Genomic DNA, 19,083 nt, shown 5'->3' with positions numbered 1-19,083 from the left:
TACTTATGTCCGAATACATATATCAAAAGGGTTATGACGGAATGCTTATAGACATGTGGGGGTCCAGAACGAGTTTCGGGTCAATCGGAGTTAGTATACAAAAGTTACGAGCGTTCGAAGTACAGAACGCTCTATAATCATTTCGGAAGCTTTTCTTGGAAAACCGAAGCCGTAATTAGGGTAACTACCTTTTAGACATGATTATGGATCAAACCAAATAGAACTCTTGGAATCATACGTACGTCGGAACACTTAAGTCAGAATAAATATATCAAAAGGGTTATGCCAGGATACTTAATTCCACATATTTATATCAGAATGTTCAGATCAGAGTACCTACTTGTATCGGAATTTCTCATATCAGAACACTTATGCCAAATACTTACGTCAGAACATTTGTGTTGGCATGATTAGCCCAGAAGGTTTACATCAAAATACTTAGATCACGATTCGCCTATCAGGCTCATTTGACACTTAAGTTAGGGAAAACATACAGATCACAGACAGACTCAGAATTACAGAATGGAGTCACCTCAAGATACATATCATATCATATCCTACATGGCTCTAGGGCATGCCAAAAGAAAGAAAGGTAAGCCTCACATACCTGAGTGACGACCAACTAGTTGCGCTTACGCATCCAACTTGTTTGCTTACATGCAAGAGAGTTTATCCATCTTGTCAATCTACGTCCAAAAGGATTCATTCATTCGTTAGACTCGTTGTCACATACTTGTCTTAACCTTTCAAACACGTTTACTTATGTTCTGCCGGAATTTCGGCAGCATCTCCCCTGTAAACCTACCAATCCCGAGAATAAGGCTCGGCCCCAAATCAACAACAACCATCCGGGAATTTAACCCGGCCAAACCAACAAAGATACTAACAACACCAATAAGAGGTTCAAAACACATTTTAACATTAGTGACTCTTTGCTATACAATTTGGCAATATTCCGTTTTTGCTCAAATCAACCGCATACGATCGAACTAACATCAATATTCGTACACTCAAGTGCTAATCCAAAACACTTAAACAAGATTCAAAAACACTTCGGACAACCCACAAAATGTTCAAACAATTCAAACAACGCACCATAGAATCCAAAATCTTCCAACTTCCATAGGAACCATCACAACACATTTCTTTCTCCAAAATTTCACAATCTATACCAACAAACCATACTTTTACCACATTATTATCAAAATTACAAGAACTATATTTGGCTCACATTAGTTTCCACAACAAACCATAAACTACTATAATCTCAACTTTGAATCATTAAACTTCTTTTTTGCGTTATAAAATCCACAACGACACAACTAATATACTAAAATAAATTCCTCCCTTCTCCAATAGACAACACCATACGGCCACATCAACTACATACACACCCACACGGCCTCAATAACCACATGCTTATTTTCATGCAACTTTCATTTATTTTTATGCATTACAACCACAAGTAACACATTACATGGAATTAATCCAATCTTTCCATATTACAACACACACCCACGGCTAGCCACACTACACACACATGTTTCATGAATTAAATCCTTTTCCACACACTTCAACATACACAAATCACCCATAACATAAGTAAAAGAGAATTGAACCATACCTTTCCATTCATCTTCCTCCATCTCTTGGCTAAGCCATATTTTTGCAAGAATAAATACCCTACTTGCTTCAACAACTCCACCATGTTAAAAAGCATCTTCCATATAGCAAGAAAACTAGAAGAACATAATCCTCCATGATCAAATTGGAGGGGCTGGTTTCGGCCAGCCCCCTTAGCCGAACCCTCACCTTATTTTTTTTTGTGTTTTATTTTTCTATTCTTGGTCTTGAATTGGAAAGATGATCACATATATATATCCACATAATTCAATCATGTGAGGGGCACATGCCCCTTTCTAGAAATTTCTTATATTTTCTTGAAACTTTTCCTTCAATTAAAAGATGAATCAAGTCTTGTCTTGCACACTTTGACCCTTATGTTCTCCAACAAATGGCCAATGTGACCCTTTGAACCTTCATGAATTTTTTTGTGAAATTCCCGTTTCGTCCCTCGACTTTTCTCAATATGACCATTTTACCCCTAACCTTCCACATTATTTCCATTGATCATTTTGCAATTTCTCTTCTTGCCCTTAGCCTCTCACAATATTTTCATACTAATAATGGTCATAAATGATATTCTTAACGACTTGCGCATTAATGTAGTTTTTGAAAATGGTTTCATCCTTAACTTCCCACGACGACTTTGAAATATCCAAACGTCCAAAATACGGGCTATAACATTTATACCCCTCATAAGTCGGTTCCACCGACCTTCTCAAGTGGGACCCGCGGAAGCCATTTGGCTGCTTGAAGTCTTTATCTTGAAATGGCCATAACTCTTGATTCTGATATCGTATGACGGACCCCGACCGATGGTTGGAAAGCTCTTTCAATTATCTACAACTTTCATTTTTTTTGTGTGTTTCCAAATTCCAAACTTATAATAGCGTTTTGGCCCATCCAAGTCAAGTCATCCGAAATCGTATCCTTAAATCATCCTTTTGGAGGGCTTATGCCCATATTTGGCTTAAGGGCCCTTCTTAAGATTTGTTCAACTTCCCATGTACTACTCATATCACTTTTCATATGTCCTTTATAAAACCCTGACATGTGAGCCCCACCTTAACTTAAGGTTATGAGGGCTATTCATCAAGTAACATGTTAATTGATTTACTCCATACGGTCTCCAAATGTCATATATATATTCTTATACTCAGATCATATAATCTTCTTCCCTGATCCTTGTATAATTTTACTCTCCCTTGGGCTCATACTAAGCCGTCTACAGTCTTGGTAACGTGAAATTTTCCGGGTTGTAACAATCTTACACCTCTAAAATCCTTGGTAAGCCATTTCACTAAAGGAAATTTACTTCCGACTTTACTCTTGCTTTTCTTCCACAACATTTTGTATTTGACCTATATAATTATAGCATATTCTCAGAAATAAAAGGATATACCTTAAAAATTATAATGGTAAAATCGTGCTTGGATGTTAGAATTTTACTTTGGGAGGTATATATAATCCTCTATAATTTGACTTTAGAAATAATTATAATCCTTTAATTAATTACTGCATAATACAAAGCGTATCAAAATTTTCTATTTTTGCTAAATGTCATTGAATAAACAAGGAAATATTTTAGTATTTAGATTGTGCTTAGAGGAGACAAAGTAAACTTAAGTAAGTGTTTTCTTTATTTGTTTTGAATCTAAGACAATTAAGTGTTTTACGTATATTTTATATGAAGGATTAGTGCGACGAATAGGGACATTAGGTAGAGGGAAAACCTTCTCATCTTAAAGAGGTCGTATGTAAGGCTCTCTAAAGATTCACACAACCATTAAGAGAGTACTCCCTCCATTCCCTTTTACTTGTTCACGAATGGACTTTGCACTCCCTTTAAGAAACTAGTCACAACCATTAAGAGAGTACTCCCTCCATTCCCTTTTACTTGTCCACGAATGGACTTTGCACTCCCTTTAAGAAACTAGTCACTCTGTACGTGTGTTGCAAGTGTATCCCATATGATTTATTACATAATATATATAATGAAAATATTTAAAGTGTGCATACTAACAAATCATTTGATTGTTTGAAAAATGGGCTTACATTATTTAAAAATATTTTCTATATATTTTAACTATTTCGGGTTGTATGGTTGTCCATAAACGTGTGCCCCATTATAGTGTGATAATTGGTATTGGGCCATCCAATTTATGTGCTTGGTGGGTCTAGTGAGGTAGTGAGTGTAAGCTTAACTTAATGAGGCCCATAATGGGAGGGCCCATTAAGGTTTCAGTAATTGCAGCTAGGTGTCCTCTCTATGTCACGACCCAACTCATGAATCGTGTGAGCACCCACACTAACCCCCCTAGTGGGTGAACCTCTCCCCATTAAATCAAATGGGGAAGTAAAAATGAAATAACTAAGTCTCAGTAGATATAAAAATAAGTAAGTGTGGTAGTAAGAAATACTACAATCCAAGGATCTAGTCTGAAATGAGTACAAGAGCCACTATCACTAGTACAATGTCTGAATACTAGAGGTAGTCTCATAAATACATGATAATAACTGTCTCAAAAGCAAAAGGAAAGATAAGTACAAGGAGGAGTCTCTGGGCTGCAGATCCATCTAGTAGCTCACCCTGGAAACTCTTGTAAGTAGGCCTCGAGATCATTCGCGAGGCTGAGAGGTAGAACTAGCGACAAACTCTGCACTCAAGGAAAAAGTGCAACAAGAATAGTATGAGTACAAACACACATACTCGTAAGTATCATAGGCCAACAATGATTAGTTTACATATATAAAGGAAACAAACTAACAAGTAGGCAGATAACCAATCAAGTACAATCAATGTACAGTCTCAAGTATAAGATCATTCAAATGTACAATATCAGTCAATGTATAAGATCAGTCAAATGTATAAGATGCCATGTACAAAGTCAAGATAAATGAGTGAATGTGTATGCAATGACTGGCCAACTTTCCAATCCGTACACACATGCTAAGGGCAATGCCTCATAGTCATGACTAATGGGGGACCCGCGTAGTCCATGTACCCCTCGTCCCGGCAAATGACCTCGGGCACGAGCACTCTCTCGCTCCGATAAATGACCTCGAAATCACGAGAACACATTTTCACTCCAATAACAACCTCGAATCACGGACTCATCTCTTTTTTACGCTCTCCAGCAAAGACCTCGGAGGCCACACTCTCTCACTTATCATCATTTCCAATCACAGTTCATATCAAATCATCATATGTAATAAGAATGCATGTCATCTAAGACATCAACGTTAACAGTAAAACATATCAAATCTCATCAGTTACTTGCCATGAAGTACACATCACAATTGATAGCATTTTCATACTCCTTCTTTTCGCGATGATAAATGAGATATCAATACAGGGATGATTGCTTGGTCGTGAAGGTTAGAGGTTAAGTGTCGTGAAGCTACACAACATAATTCATATCATATTCATATTCCTTCTTCTCACAATTCGTATCATTTTGGAGCCAACTCACTTTCTTGATTTCTTTTTTTTATTATTCCACGTTAAAATATTATACATGTCAATATTTATCCTGACACCTCGTATCATAAGTCGCAGAACACCTATGTAAGGAGGAATTTTTAGAGACTTGCATTTTAAAAAATTCTTTGACACGTCGTGCCGTAAAAAGCTGAACACCTCGTGCTAGGGTATTTTCTAGTAAAAAAAAAAACAAGCTTTATTGCCCTCTGCAACCCCTTCAGCAACTTCCTGACCTTGTGGCGCATTTTCATCCACATTCGGGTCCATTTTTACCACTCCAAGCTAAATTAACAAAATCCAAGTCAGTCCAGCAATAGAATCAAGTTTAGCCTTTTAGAACTCAGCAAATAAACCAAAGAAACAAGTAAAATAAGCCCAGCACAGACCAGTTGCAAGGTCACTGGCTTGCCAAAATTTGTCCAAGTGTCGCATCTACGGAAGTAGTACCACAGATGCGAGGCCACATCGACGGAAAAAATTTCGCATCTGCGGAAGTACCCAACCCAACATGTCGCTGCACCTACGCAAATACTCGCGTAGATGAGGACCGCACTTGCCGAACTTTTCTCGTAAGTGCGGAGTACATCACCAGTCCCAAGAACCCAAAAACTGCTGAAGTTTCTCGATCCAATCCCAATTTTTGACAAGGAAATTCTCATCCTACACCCCTAATTTCCCCTCTATACTATCACGCATAACTCATAGACTTGATGGATTGCATTTTCATTATAAACGACACCCAAAATTTTGAAAGCCCACAAACCCACATGCAAGACACAAAAACCGAAACCTTCGAAATTTTCTACCAAAATTTGAACCCATATCAACGTTATAACAGAGGTAACAACGATAAATACCCTCAAATTTCATCTAAATTAAAGAGATTACAAGAAAGCATACCTTGTTGAAGAAAAATGGAAAAGGATAAAGTTGAGAGGTGGGCCTTCCCTTCGTAAATCTGATGACTCCTCCGAAGTTTTTGGTTCTTTTCTTTGTAATGAGTGTGGTGAGAAATGAAGGGGGTGAGTGTGTTGGGATTTTGAGAGTGGAGGAGTTGGGGGCCGGTTGAGAGAAATGTGGGGGTTTCAAAGGTGGGGGAAACCATTTCTATTACCCATTTTTGAAACTGTCCAAGTACCGCTTCTACGGGATTTTTTACATTTCAGCGGACTCACATCTTTGAGGTTATGACCTCTTTTGTGGGTTTCCTTCTTCTAAAATAGCCTGCACCTGCGGAGCTTAGCCGTCTCTAGGTAACTGCATCTGCGGATACTAATTCGCACCTGCATGGTTCGTTCTTCCACGAAGTCCACCTCTGCGGACAATTTGCCCGCACCTGCGCCTTCAAACCTGCGGAGCGTTTCCGTAGATGCGCTCACTGCTTGAGTTTTCAGAAAATTCTATTTAGCTACTGTTAGGCATAGAATAGCAGTGTCATGACCCAACCAGAGGGTCATGACGGGCACCCGGAGCTAACCTACCGAGCATCGCAAAACGTGCATCTCATAGTCATATCTGAATGGGCCATAAGCTAACTCGTAAATATCATAATCTGTAAGGGACGCAAGCCCAAAAGCTATATGTATATATGCGTCATCAAACTGATCTCAAGTACATAAGCCGTCAAGGCTATCAGAATATAATGATACAACAAGGTATGGATCAAGATGGTCATAGAACCTCTAATTGTACATATCTATCTACGAGCCTCTAAATGGAGTGCATAACATAATAAGGACGGCATAGGACCCTACTAAGCCCATATATAAACAAAAGAATCGTACCAACTGAAATGCAACTCCAGAACAAGTGGAGTGCTCCTGTACAAACACTAGGAAAAAGCCTAAGGTTTTGATCCGTCTCCCTGTCTACCTGCGAGCATGAATGCAGCATCCACAAACAAAATAACGTCAGTATTAATAATATACTGAGTATGTAAGGAATGAATAATCAACATAATAAAGATATGAAAGTAACCAGAGATAAGAGAGATAACCTATACATCTGAATGTCTCTTAAGGCGGATAACATGCATGCTTTCCTTTTTTTAAAAAAAAATTCCATACATATACATATATCATAATACCGTACCTAGCCATATAGGCTCGGTGTCATCCGTACCCAGCCATAACAAGGCTCGGTGTTATCCGTACCCAACTGTAGTAGTATGCACAATAGGTACCGTACCCGGCCGACTATAGCGTGGCTAGGTGTGAGAATAAGGTCCATAAACCTCCGACTATCATTATGGAACTATCATCATCATCATATCTCACCTTGAAGGAACAATAGCCATAAGATGAGATCAACATCAACAAATAAGATCAATAACCGTAAGACAAGATCAATAATCATGAGACAAAGATCAATAATATCATAAGGACATCAAGAACCATAAGCTTCTAGTATTTCTAGGAAATGGGGACATTATGGATATCCTTGATGTGGGTTTGTATCAATAAGATCATGCCATAAGAAAGAAAGGGATAGCCTTAACATACCTTGTCGTCTCCTTAACTACTTAACGCATATTCTCCCGAGCTCACAATTCTACATTTAAAAAGATTCATATTATGGTTAAGCCATTGAAACTCTTATAAGGTCAAACTAGACTAATACATGAGCTAATGAAATTCGGACAGCATTTCCCCTATATCACTTTACTTTCTCCAAACCTCAAAACAACACCCAAACAATAACAACAACATCAACAATACCATAGTCAAGAGATTACATTCAACTTAAACTTAAATAAATCCAAACTCCCTTTAAAAATCAACCCCTAGTCATCAACTTCAACTTAATACCTCATGACTTCTCTACCACCATTCTCTTGACTTTAAGACTTACTAAACCTCCAAATCAAGTCAACATAAGCAATAAGATGAAAAACATACCTTATACTTGAAGAACTTTAGCCACACACAACTTCCCTCAAGATCAAATCCACCACAACTCGAAGTAGAAGCATGAATAACCATTTTCTATGAATTAGTTTAGGGTTTTAAGGTTTGATCTTCACTTGAATTACCATGGGATGTTTATGAATGAGTAGAGATAGTTGAGAGAGCTTGGAGGGCCCAGAAGAATCTGATTTTTGGGTGAAATAATTACCCAAGGTCGTGGCCTTTAATTTATAAGAAAGGGAAATTTTCCACCGCCTCCACTTCGACGATTAACTCGACGGACCGTTGATCTGCCCGACGACCGTCGAGTGGCGGCGTCAAAGTGCCTGATCAGAGATGACTCTCTAATGGTGGTTCAAAGGTGGGGATTGACGGGCCATCGACCATCTACGGTCCGTCAAGATAGGCGTCAAACTGCCCTGCTGTCACACTCAGTTTCTTTTAATTCGTTCTGCCTCCAATCTTTCTGATACTTGTTAGGTTTAACTTAAACTCTCATACCCACAAAAGGAATATGTAAAATCCCTTATAACCTTGATGAAAACTTTAATTTCTGAATTCACGTCGGCTAACTCACGGCGAAACTCAACGTATAAATTACGGGGTTTGACAAGTAGCTCATCCTCCTTTATGGAAGTCTTTGTAAGGTCTTCTTTGATCGTCTTAATTCTTAGCGTGTGTTCGACGTAACTTAAACTCTTTCTGTTACTTGTTAGACGTAACTTAAACTCTCATACCCATAGAATGAACATGTGAAATCCCTTATGATGTCACACCCTAACAATGGTATGGCATGACGGGCACCCGACTCTCACCAGAGTCGAGCGAACCCTTAGACATTCGCTCTATCAAAACGTGTCATTTCAAAAACTTTTAAAAAGATGAAACTTTTCCAAATAGAAATCATTTTCTTTATAACGATTATGAAAACTTTCAATCAAATAAGTACTTTAAACCAATTGAAATCATCTAAAATACATACTCTTTTAAAATCCACAAATGACTCAACTGACATCACTTTGTCGACATCTCGACAAACATACCACAAGACACTGCTGCAGAAGTCTCTAAGAAGTGAACTGAACATTATGAGTCAGGACAGGGCCCTGACATTCCCATAATTATACATATCTATACATGACTCAGCACAGCTCCAGAATGAGGTGGAACTTGCCAATCCCAGCTGACGTCCAAGCATTCTAGCTATGCACTTAACCTGCCAAACAATCTGGGGCTGCGGGCATGAACGCAGCGTCCCCAGGCAAAAGGACGTCAGTACGGACAATGTACTGAGTATGTAAGGTGGTAACAAATCATAATCATAATTTGATTTAGGAGAGAAGAAATCACAATCTAACTCAATACCTGCAGCCTTCGCTGGAAGAAACATAAATGTGCACACGAAGTCTCAAAACAATCTTTAAGTAAATAATGCAATCTAACATACATGCCGCTTCCGACATGTTACCAGAGTGGTCCCTTCGGAGAGCCGCTTCCGGCTAGTATCACAATAGTCCCTTCAGACGGCCGCTTCCAGCATAATAATGATGGCCCCTTCGAGCAGCCGCTTCCAGCTTAATAATGATGGCCCCTTCGGGCAGCCGCTTCCGGCTTAATATCAACTCAAACTCAATACACAAATATCAATTTCAATTCATATCATAAGTCACTAATCAAGTCATCACAATCCAGTTATTAGCCTTAGTCTTTCATAAGAAGTTATCAAATTTGTATCTCACTAGACTTAGGAGGACATACTTCCAGGTTTGAGGGTAGAATTGTTATGAAATTCTTACTACTTATTTTCTACTCAATTTCATCTTATTTCCCTATCAAAAAAAAATGATCATATCAATACAAAGGGATGATACTATAGAATGTAAATATAAATGGTAAATGAAATGAAGTGGTAAAATCTCGCACTCCCTTCGGAGTGATTTTGAAAATCAACCTTTATGTTTCCTTTAGTATAAAACTCATCTCCTCGAAATCATTAGTAAAACCATATAAACAACTCAACTTGGCACCTTATGGGTGTTCCCTTCGGAACAGAATAGGAGTACAATATCAATAAGCCATCACAAGAAACATTTAGACCTTACTCGTCTAAGAATGGAATCATATGGAGTACATATAGAATGAATAGCACAAGAATCATGCCAAAGGAAGAATGGTTTGCCTTACATACCTTGTCCGCTTCTTAAGCTAAACCAAACTTAAGTCTCAGGCTTCCCAAGAGCTACAACAACGTCAGTAGATACCAAACATTAGCTATAGGTACTTATGAATCCAACCCTAAGCTAGCACATAATTTATAGAAATTTGGACAGCATTTCCTTTAGAAATTCAACAAACCCCGAGAATTCAACTTAGCCAAATCATCAACAACAATACTAATAACCATATCAACAACACCAACAATTAATCCATCGATCTAGCCCTCAACAATATAAAATAGTTTCAATAATTCAAACAATAATGCGACGAGCGGCAAGCTCGGCTTGTCAATTAAACAATAGTTTTAAACCCCATTTTCATTCCGAAATTTCTCAACAATATTATCAATAACAACAACACCTCCAGGTTATTCAATTAATTTTCAGTCATATAATTTCATAAGGACAACCTCTCAAAATTGTCCACCGAACTACAACACCAATTTATCCGATCTCCAATATAATTTTCGTATTTCTTTCATCTAGCAATGTAGATATGACTTGGATAAATCAAATACATCTAGGAGAGAGGATTTCTTACCTTATATGCCAAGATTTAATCTTCTTCCACCTTACTTCATTACGAAGAAAGCTCGGATTCAACAACACGACAAAATTGAACAACAAGATCAAAGCAGAGAGCAAAAACTCGTTTGTTGTTATTGAGAAAATTTACACTTTTCTCTCGTAAAAGGCAATCACATTGCTGATAAGAATTGCACGTCACATTAATCGTCCACCAATGGAGATATTCCATTGCAATACGTACTACTTGTTGTTTGCCCTCCCTTTTCATTACAAGGTATTCATTGCTTGGATGGGATGTTCAATTATGAAGATAAGAGATATACAACTATGAGATTCTATTCAACAAACACGTTGCTGTTTTATATCCCAGGGACCACAATTCATGAAATTAATCAAAGGATTCTTAAGGTGGCTTTTATGTTCACACGTGTAATACTATAAGCTCATCTTAAGCTTTGTCATCACAATTCTATTTGCAAGATTTATATGCTGCCTCTTGTTGCCACACGTCACCCACATGGGTTGGTCCACCTAACTTATCCATTGATCTTAATTTAATATTTATTTTCCACTACAAATCCTCATTTAATCGATTACACACATAACTAATTTCTTGATCTCAATTTACTTAAAGATGAACCACTTTTAACACAGTTCATATACTCATTATCATAATCATGTGATATAGCAATAGTCCATAGCCTTATTTGCCACACATAAAATATTATTTTCAATCATTGCCGTCACATTTTTGTTTCATCTTAAATCATTTCGGGACTTCATTCTTTTTGTATACCGAGCTCTTAATTTTCATCCTTGGATATGATCAAATTCTCCGGGCTCGGGTAAATTTTCTCATGTTAGACTATTCAATTTCCCAGTCCAAAAATACGGGATACTATAGCTTGGACCGTATTTCATTCAAATAAATTTCGAACCTTGACGAAACTTATTTTCTTTGATTTGTTTAACTTCTAATCTTTATGATACATCCGAAATCACTCTAACCACCTATAAGCTTAAGGGATAACCTTATTTCCATTACTAGTGTTATTTAACTCGCACGCTTTCCAATGCATGAAACACGGGATGTAACATATGACGTTGACGAAATTCACTTTCTGAATCCACGTCGGCTAACTCATGGCGAAACCCAACATATAAAGTACGGAGTATAACATCTTACCCCCTTAGGAACATTCGTCCTCGAATGTTAAACTCCTAGAGATCTTATAAAAAAATCGGTAGAGTTTCCCCAATAACTATACCACTACAAACCTGTCACAACAACCTAAAATATACAAGCCACACAGGGCCACAATAAACAATAACAAATAATGGCCTCACACGACCAAATATCATAAGAAATGAAATATTACGCACCTAAACACAATGGTGCCTCTGTCTGGACATCCTCTAGGAGTGGAAATAAATGCGGATACTTGAATCTCATATCTTCTTCAGCTTCCCAAGTCATCTCCTCGATATTCCTGTTCCTCCAAAGGACTTTCACTGAAGCTACATCCTTAGTCCTCAATCTTCGAGCTTTTCTATCTAGACTAGCAATAGGAACCTCTTCATATGATAGTTGTTCAGTAACCTGAATGTCATCAAAAATTTCAATTCTGAAAGGATCTCCAATACATTTACAAAGCATCGATACATGGAAGATTGGATGGAATGATTTGAGCTTTGAAGGTAATTCTAATTCATAGGCCACCTAGCCTACTCTACAAACAATCCTGTAAGGTCCAATATATCGAGGACTAAGCTTACTGTCACGACCCAACCGGAGGGTCATGACGAGCACCCGGAGCTAACCCTCCGGGCACCTCTCGTCATACTTCCACAATCATATCTAGGTGAGCCACATGGACTACTAATAATTTCTATGCATCAGTAATACACTTTCTATCGGGCTATGGCACTTTTATAACAACATCAACAACTATGCCCATATATATGTGCAAGCCATCAAGGCTATCAAAATGATATACAAAATATGAGCCGACAAGACTAAGAGACATCTAACTATGCACAACTGTCTACGAGCCTCTAGAAAGAGTATGTAACATCATAAAGACGGGATAGGGCTTCGCCATGCCTATATATGTACACAAACGAATAGTACCAACAGCTGCAACTCCGAATCAAATGGAGCTCCTCTAAGCAGTCTCTGGATAAGCAGCCTAAGGATCAAGTCTATCTCCCTGTCCACCTGCGGGCATGACGCCGCGTCCACAAACAAAAGGACGTCAGTACGAATAATGTACTGAGTATGTAAGGCATAAGCAGTAACATAATTATAGCATGAAAGATAACATGAGATAGAAGAGCCATGAAATAGGAGAGCCATATATACCTCTTGAGACGTTCATCATATTTACTTATCCCTTTTCTAATGGAAACCTTCCATACATATGCATACATATATAGTAGTACCATACCCGACCATGTAGGTTTGGTGTCATACATACCCGGCCATAGCAAGGCTCGGTGTTATCCGTACCCAACTGTAGTGGTGTGCGCGCAGAGAATGTCATACACGGACATACTAGCTCGGTGTTACGTAATGGCCATACATATATACATACGTATACACATAGGAGTACATAAGCATCGTCATCATCATAATCATTAATATATTTCATCTTTAGAGGGTCAACTATCGTAGGATGAGAACAACGATATCATGAGAGTACCAACACTTATGAGCTTTAGCATTTTTTAGAAATAGAAGCGTCATGGAAGACATTATGGATTTCACATATGTGTATACAACAATGGAATCATGCTTTAAGAAAGAAGGGTTAGCCTTACATTTAATAGGATTCATACCAAGGTTAGGTCTTAAAGACACTCTTAAGTTCAAACTAGTATAATTCATGAGCTAGCGAAAATTGGGCAGCATTTCCCCTATTTCATCAACTTCCACCATATTACAAAACAACTTCCAAACAACCATAACAACATCCACAATATCATAATCAAGTAGTTATATTCCATTAAGTCTCAAAATTCATTCTCACAATCAATTTATATCAACAACTTCACATCAACCCTTTGTACACTTGTATGCAACACTTCCTTGTCATCATTATTACCCTTCACAACAAGATTATACTCATAGCATTCTAACAATGATAACTCAAGTTAATTTACTACTCAAAATATCATTAAATCTATATTTGAACTTCATCTTCCACTTTCTCCCCTCACTCAAGTTGCTCAACAACCAAGCATACTTAATAACATGAAATAGACATGAAAACTAACCTTTTATCATAAAAAAATGAGCTTTGGATCAAGTTACCAACTTGAATGAAACCCCTACGTCAACACCAAAGAAATTCTTGGATCCTACAAACCCTAGTGAGTATTTCAACACTTGAATCCCTTGATTCTTGCTATTTGATCTTTGATTTCTCTTGGGTTTGGTTGGGTTTACTTAGGAGAGGGTTCTAGAGCTTTCAAGAGTTTGGGAAATATGGGAGATGAAATAAATAAACAAGGGTCGGTCATATATAATAAAAAAGAAATCTGGGCCGACCCAGATCTACGGCCAATTATATGGTCCATACAAATTATACGGTCCGTATAAATGGACCGTACAATCCCATCAGAGGTTCACCCTTTTTTGGAATTGTTTTACAGAGGAGGTCAACCAATTACACATACCATAGAAATTATACGGTCCGTATATCCGACAGTATAATCCACTTTTCTCCGAAACTTATTCTCGTCGATTCGTTCAACCCCCAATCCTTAGTGAACCTTATTGCCACTTGTATAACACTTCATTAACCATATGAGAGGCCTTATAGATCCCTCCGCAAGACATTACTAAACAAATTTTAACTCAATTGTTGCTAAACCCTCCCAAACATGACTTATTTTGATTCCTTCGACGAACTTAGTTTCACCGATTCATATGACTTAAAAATCTTATGGTACGCGCTTAAAGTTATAATATACTCTCCTTAATCTCATAAGACTTCATGTTCACCATCAGCTCGCGTTAGTCTACTCACAATGCAACAATCTGAAATCTCTGAGATGTAACACTTACCCTTTTTGCCGAATCTCATAATGCCCTTCATAGGTGACACCTTCAGGAATACCCAATCATCAACCTGGAACTCTAAGTCTCATCGGCGATTATCTGCATAAGACTTTCGATGACTCTGGGCTGCCAATAGTCGATCTTGAATAAGCTTGACCTTTTCCACTGCTTGCTCAATCAAATCTGTCCCTACTAACTTAGTCTCCCCCACTTCGAACCATCTGATAGGTGACCTACACTGTTTCTCATATAAAGCCTCATACGGGGCCATCTAGATACTGGAATGATAGCTATTATTATACGCGGACTCAATAACCGGCAAATGATCATCCCAGTTACCTCTGAAGTCTAGCACACATGCCCGTAGTATATCCTTAAGGGTCTGAATAGTACGCTCAGCCTGCCCATCTATCTGGGGGTGAATTTTGTGCTAAGATTCACCTGAGTACCCAAACCCTTTCGGAAAGACCTCCAGAAATTAGTTGTAAACTGAGCACCCCTATCGGAGATGATAGATACCATAACACCATAAAGTTGGACTATCTCCTTAATATTCGCATAATCCTCGGTTGAGTAAGTAGTCCTGATTGGCAGAAAATGGACTGATTTAATAAGTCTATCAACAATCACCCATATGGAATCAAACTTACGCTGAGAACAGGGAAAGCCTGTAATGAAATCCATATTAACTACTTCTTATTTCCATGTTGGAATCATGATAACCTGCAATAATCCACCGGGCATCTGATGTTCAATCCCACTAATAGACTTCCTTAATATCATGATACATCTTCGTCGTCCCCAGATGAATAGAATAACGAGAGCAATAAGTCTCCCTCATAATCTGACGATGTAATTCTGCAACATCAGGAACACAAAGTCTATCTCGATATCTGAGAACTCTATCTGCAAAAATCTCGAATGACTTTTTATTCTGAGGAAATGTATCTCTGTAATGAACTAACATGGGATCCTCGTACTGGCGCTCCTTCACCTAAGCTACTAAAGATGGAACTGTCGCATCATAAATAGCAATCGCTGTATCACTCGAGTCCAATAATCGAACTCCTAGGCTTGATAATTATTGAAGCTTATGAACTAACTCCCTTTTCTCTAGCTGAACACACGACAAGTTACCCATGGATTTGCGGCTAAGAGCATCGGCTACTACATTCGCCTTCCTAGGGTGATACAAAATGCAAACATCATAATCTTTTAATAACTCTAACCATCACCTTTGCCGCAAATTCAACTCCTTCTGCTTGAAAATATACTGGAAACTCTTATGGTCTGTATAAATATCCACATAAACACCATACAAGTAATGCCACCACATCTTTAATGCATGAATCACCGCGGCTAACCCTAGATCATGTGTTGGAAGTTCTTCTCATGCTTCCTTAACCGCCTTGAAGCGTAAGCAATAACTTTACTGTACTGCATCAATACACAGCCTAGCCCAACGCCTGAAGCATGACAACAGATAGCATAGCCCTCCGATCCTTCTAGAAGTGTCAAAACTGGAGCCGAAGTCAATCTATTCTTCAACTCCTGAAAACTACGCTCACAAGCATCAGTCCACTGGAATTTAGTTGATTTCTAAGTCAGCTTCGTCAGTGCTGCAGAAATAGAAGAAAAACATTCTACAAATCTCCTATAATAACCTGCCAACCCCAGAAAACTACGAACCTCTTTGGGTGTTGTGGGTCTTGGCCAGGTCTTCACAGCTTCAATCTTGTGTGTATCCGCCCGAATACCATCAGCTGAAATAATGTGCCCCGGAAAAGTCATAAAATTCAATCAGAACTCACATTTAGAGAACTTTGCATACAGATTCCGGACCTGAAGAACTTTAAGGACAACACGTAAATGATCCACATGCTCTGCTTATGATCGGGAGTATACTAGAGTATCATCAATAAATACAATCATGAACAGATCTAAGAAATGCCAGAATACACTGTTCATTAAGTCCATGAATACCGTCGGTGGTCAACCCAAACGACATTACACGAAACTCAAAGTGACCGTATCGGGTTCTGAAAGTTATCTTCGGAATGTCTTTCTCTCTAACCCTCACCTGGTGATACCCTGATCTCAAATCTATCTTCGAAAACCATTTAGCACCCTGCAATTGATCAAATAAATCGCCAATTCTTGGAAACGGACACTTGTTCTTTATCGTTACCTTATTCAGCTACCTGTAGTCGATACACATCCGTAGCGAGCCATCCTTTTTTCTTACAAACAATACAGGTGCTCCCAATGGCAACGAACTAGGCCAGATAAAGCCTTTTTCAAGTAAATCCTTTAGTTTCTCCTTTCAATTCCCTCAATTCATCAGGTGTCATTCTATAAGGAGAAATAGATATTGGTTGAGTATCTGGTAATACGTCGATGGAAAAATCAATCTCCTGCTCTGGTGGAAAACCTGGAAGCTCGTCCGGGAATACATCTGGAAATTCATTAACTACTGAAATAGATTGAAGAGTCGATGGCTTCGCTTCTGTATCCTGATCCCGGACTAGATGATAAATACAACCCTTAGCAATTATCTTTCTTTCCTTGAGATAGAAAATAAACCTACCTTTCGGCGATGCTATATTACCCTTCCACTCTAGAACTAACTCTCCTGGAAACTGAAATTAAACCATCTTCGTTCTACAATCAACATTAGCATAACAAGAGTCTAACCAATCCATACACATAATGACATCAAAGTCTACCATATATAACTCAATAAAATATGTCATCGTATGTCGATCACAAACTATAACCACACAATTTCTATATACCCGTCCAGCTATCACTGGATCACCAACGGGTGTAGACACATCAAAAGGTTTAATCGACTCGGGTTTCACCCCAAACTGACATACAACAAAAGGATTAAAATACAACAATGTAGAACCTGGATCAATCAACTCATATATATCATGAGAAGATACTGATAATATACCTGTAGCTACATCAGGCGACGACTCAAGATCCTGTCGACCCACCAGTGCATAAATGCGGTTCTAAGGACTGTTCGAGCTGGACGGTCCCCTTTTGCCTCTACTGCAGCCTGTTGATGTCTGAGATCCTTGCCTCGGAGGGTGTACCGATGATGACGATCCAGCTGCCAATCCTGTGGACTAAACTATACCTCTATCAGTTGTCGATGGACACTTAAGCATAATATAGCATGGTTGGCCACAAGCATAGCAAGCATCTGAACCTAGGCCACACTGTCCAATATGTAATTTACCACACCGAGTACATCGTGGTAAAGGTGGCCTCATCTGAATTGAATCACCTCTATACTAAGAACCTGAGGCTCTGGAACTCTAATCTGGTCCTGAATAAATAGGTCGGTCAAATCTCTGGCCTGCAAATAATGTCAAAGGAAGGCATCTACAAACTCCTGCCACACGGATGGAGGTGCATTAATCCCTCTAGAAGATACCCAAGTCTCATACCAATGAACAGCAACATCTCGCAATCTATAGGAAGCCAACTCCACTGATTCAGTGTCTGAAGCATGCATCACCCGCAACGTCCTCAACATTCCATCTATAAAGTTCTGTGGGTCCTTATCTGGTTTCGACCCAAAGAACTCTGGAGGGTCTAAATTAATAAAATATCGTACCCTGGCACTAACAGCACTGTCACCATGACCGGTACCCTGATGCTGGGCCTGAGCAGCTACTAACTGGGTCAACAACTGAATATCCTATCGCATCTCCTGACCCAAGGTATCAGGTAGATGAACTAGAAGTGTTGGAGCTAGAGCTGGGGCTAGATCTCCTCTATACTCCTCTAGATTAAGCGGTGTATGGGCGGACCGAGGTGGAACCTCATTCTGGGACTCCCCCTCCTCAACCTCTATCGGTGGTACCCGTCCAGTTCTCCTACCTGCCACTGTCTTTCCCTTCTAGGCCACTGAAGCTTTCCTCATCACAAGCATCGCTGAAATAATAACACACAGTCAGGAAAAGGGAATCCTTATAACATGGCTCTATAAGTGTGGTGCACTGCACACCCATTGTCACGACCCAACTAGTGGGCCATGACCGGTACCCGAAGCTGACTACCGAGAACCACTTATCATGCTGTCTATCATACTCAGCCTGAACATACATCATTCTCAACATCAGACTTATCATGAAACAATCTCCAAATATCTCCCAAAACATGTGTGCATACATAGGCCTATAAGGCTACAAAATGATATACAAAGTATAGGCTAAAGAAGTCTCATAACATCTATTACCCACACAT

At 38.8% G+C, this 19,083-nt stretch overlaps 1 long non-coding RNA gene across 1 annotated transcript; it reads right to left on the bottom strand.

The window, feature by feature from the left end:
* Nucleotides 1-4,068: 4,068 nt before the first annotated feature.
* LOC132620958 (uncharacterized) lies at nucleotides 4,069-7,375 on the bottom strand. The gene is made up of 2 exons (XR_009575374.1): nucleotides 6,008-7,375; nucleotides 4,069-4,280 (listed from the first exon to the last, which is right to left on the bottom strand). It is a non-coding gene; the product is annotated as an uncharacterized LOC132620958 (long non-coding RNA).
* Nucleotides 7,376-19,083: the final 11,708 nt, after the last annotated feature.

The sequence above is a fragment of the Lycium barbarum genome, chromosome 2 (genome assembly GCF_019175385.1).
Source record: "Lycium barbarum isolate Lr01 chromosome 2, ASM1917538v2, whole genome shotgun sequence".
NCBI classification, from domain to species: Eukaryota; Viridiplantae; Streptophyta; class Magnoliopsida; order Solanales; family Solanaceae; genus Lycium; species Lycium barbarum.
This window is presented reverse-complemented; position numbering and strand designations above follow the sequence as displayed.